This window comes from Arvicanthis niloticus, chromosome 4 (assembly GCF_011762505.2).
Source record: "Arvicanthis niloticus isolate mArvNil1 chromosome 4, mArvNil1.pat.X, whole genome shotgun sequence".
NCBI lineage: Eukaryota > Metazoa > Chordata > Mammalia > Rodentia > Muridae > Arvicanthis > Arvicanthis niloticus.
Window position 1 is genome coordinate 49000155 of NC_047661.1, and position 3570 is coordinate 49003724.

A 3570-nucleotide genomic window follows, 5' to 3' on the forward strand; every position below is an offset into this window, starting at 1 on the left:
GAGTTCACTCTTGCTGCCTCTACCTCCCTAGTGCTGGGATTAAAGGTATGCATCACCACTGTCTGGCATAAATATTTTTATTCAATTCAATTATGTTATAATTGTTTTATTGATTTTCTGGTGTTTCCCATCATGCAACCATCATGATCACACTCACTTTCCCGTCCTTTCATTGTTTGCCCTTGACCCTGTGATCTCCATTCCCCCCAAAAAAGTGAAAATAAAAAATAAATCACAATTTGTGTTGTCTATATACTCACTGGAGCACGGGCAAACTCTCAGTGGCCTGCTCCTTAAAGAGAACTGAGTCCTTTCCCTCCCGCACCCCTGCCGTCAATTGTGGAGTGCTACACTGCGGCATCCTCATAACATCTTTAGAAAGTTCTCTTTGGTGGCTTCTTATCTAGGCTGTTACTTTTTGGGGGGTGGAGTGAGGTAGTAGGAGTTGTCACAGAAGTCTTACCTGTCCTTCTTTCTCCATTATGCATCTGTAGTCATTCGTATTACAGCAAAAGCAGTCTTCTTGCTCTTCACAGTCATAGGCACAGATCATGGGCCTCCACATGGTTTCTGGCAACAGTACAGATCACAAACACCACTCCTAGCTGCAAGGGGACCACGGAGCCAGACATGGCACAAAGCGGCAGCAAGGATGGACACCAGCATGGCCTCACGTGGCAGTGCAGGTCACTCACATCATTATGGCCCCTGGCAGCAGTGGGGCCTATAGACAACGTTACTTCAGGCACAGGCTATGGACATCTGCATTGGTCCTCAGTGGTAAGATGGGCCACACATATCCACGCAGCCCTACTGGTGGCTTGCTCAGCTGGCAGTTTTGAGTTGTGACTATTTTTATTCAATTTATGTTTAACTATTTTGGAATTTTAGATATCAGTCAGTCTTATTACTCTTTTATTTTTATTGCTTCTGGATTTTGTGTTATTCATGGGCCTTTCTGAGTCAGCTTTTACAAAGCTCTCCTGGGTTTGGTCTATATGGTTTTCATCTTTGATGATGCATCTACAGCTAATAAGGATGGATGAGGTGATGGTGATCCTGTGTCCTTGCTTTCTTCACTGTCTAAAGCTTGTGGTCTTATCATGTAATGCTTCTTCATTGTCATTGATGGTTTGTGACAGTGTGGAGGTTTCTATGTCACTATGATATGTGGAGAGGCATCTGGGAGAGCCAAGGGATTTCCCCTACTTGTTTTTGCTTGTATCACTTCTCTCTTACTCTCTTCCTATTCCATTTGAATGCTTCTTGAATTTTGATGCATTAGCTAATTCTGAGGTGTTCCTACCAGGGAGGGTCTACTACTACCAAAGAAAATTAAATCAGCCTCATACTGAAGGAAAGAAAGGAGTGGTTATAGAACATGAATAGGTTTATTTTCATAGGCCTTGGGGAACTACCTCAGGGTATATAGGGGGCTGGGTACTGCATGCTGTTTGGTATACCAACTTCTTTGGGCCTCTGAGTAGTGGCTGGCCATTGGGGAGGTCAGAGATGCTCACTGAAATCAAAGACTCCAAGTCAAGTGTATGGCATATGCCTGTAGTTCATTTTTGTTTGTTTTTGTTTGTTTTTTTGAGACAGGGTTTCTCTGTGTAGCCCTGGCTGTCCTGGAACTCTCTCTGTAGACCAGGATGGCCTCGAATTCAGAAATCTACCTCCCTCTGCCTCCCAAGTGCTGGGATTAAAGGCGTGTGCCACCACTGCTTGGCTGTAGTTCTAATGTTTAGGAGAGGTAAGAGGAAAGCTAGTTCAAAGATGACTGTAGTTACTCAGTTTGACCCTGTCTCAAAACAAACAAACAAACAAACCACAAAACTCATAAGACAGTAAAGTTACCATTTAGAAGTTATTTTTCTGTTGACTTAAACACCTATTTATTGTAGGATATTGTGTAGAAGTTTGTGCACAGTAGCCTTAATGGATACGCATATGTTTCTGTGGGTAAACATCCTGTTTATCAATGTAATAATTTGCTTTATTATTTTTTTTTTCAGTTTTTGGTCTATTGGAATCCCAAAAGTGGAAGTTGCCCTGCCTCCTTGTTTTCTTGAGGCACTAGGATTACAGGTGTGTGCCCTGATGCCCTGATGCCCTGATGCCCTGATGCCCTGATGCCCTGATGCCCTGATGCCCTGATGCCCTGATGCCCTGATGCCCTGATGCCCTGATGCCCTGATGCCCTGATGCCCTGATGCCCTGATGCCTTCATTTCTCTTAAGGCAGTAGGATGCAAAAATACAAGTCTCACTTCATAGGGAATAAGAGATAGCTCATTCTGGAATCGATTTTGAGTGACCATGGTCCAGGGATAAAAATTTAGGTTACCCCAAGTTCCATGTTCCAACATGGGCGTGGTTTAATGGAAAAGGTACAAGAACAGAACAAACAACGTTACAAATCAAGGCAGTTTTAAAGTACACTGTTCGTAGACAGGCAGCATGTAGCCAGATTTCTGGCACATCAGCTATTGGCCCCACATGCTGTCTGATAGAAACCCTTAGTCCTTTGATTCCTGAGTAATGTGGTTTTGTTAAGTTAATACATTCCTATTGTTTTATTTATTTATTTATTTATCTATTTATTTGGATGTTAGGTCTGATTCAGAGGTGGGCAAGTGATGGCTCTTTGGAGAACTAAAGATAGCTCTAAGAGAAATTGTAATTAGGCTCTGGACCAGCAGTGTTCTAAATTCACATTGAAATTTTAATTAGCCAGCCTTTGTAGACACAACTTATTTTCAGGAATTCTCATGCACAATAGCAACTTTATGAGAAAACCACAAATCATTTCTCTGTGTTATCTGGAGGGAAACTAGGCAGAGATATGGCAGACAGCAAGGGTTGTGCTGGATCCAGGCTTAGTTCACTACTCTTTGATTTGGCACAACTATCTCTTTGCCCTTCTTGATGCTCATAATTGGTCTTTCTCTCTTGGTTGTCTTTAAAAAATATTATTTTTGTATGTGGTGTATGCATATGTACATGTTTGGGCATATGTATGTGCATCTGTGTACAGGCATGTGGAGGTTTGCTCTATCACTTTGTACATTATTTATCATCATTGTCATCGTCATCGTCATTATCCGGGGTCTTTTATTGAAGTTAAAGACAGCATCATCGTCGTCGTCATCATCATCATCATCATCATCATCATCATCATCATCATCATCATCATCATCATCCAGGGTCTTTTATTGAAGTTAAAGACAGATTTGTCAAGACTGGCTGGCCAGAAAGCTTCAGGGACCCTATTATGCCTGCCTCTACAGTGCTAGAATTTGAGGTGCCCATTTCCACACCTGGACTTTTTATGTAAGTGTTGGAGACGAGATCTATACTTAATCCTCAATCTTTCATGGAAAGCACTTCACTGACTGAACAATGTCCTCAGCCCCTCAGTCATCTTGGTTTTTTTTATTGTTTATTTTTATTTTGAGAAAGGGTCTCACTAGCTAACTCTGAATGGTCAAGACCTTACTACATAGACTGGGCCAACCTTGAACTCACAGTAATCCCCCTGCCTCGACTTTCCAATGCTGGGGTTAAAGGT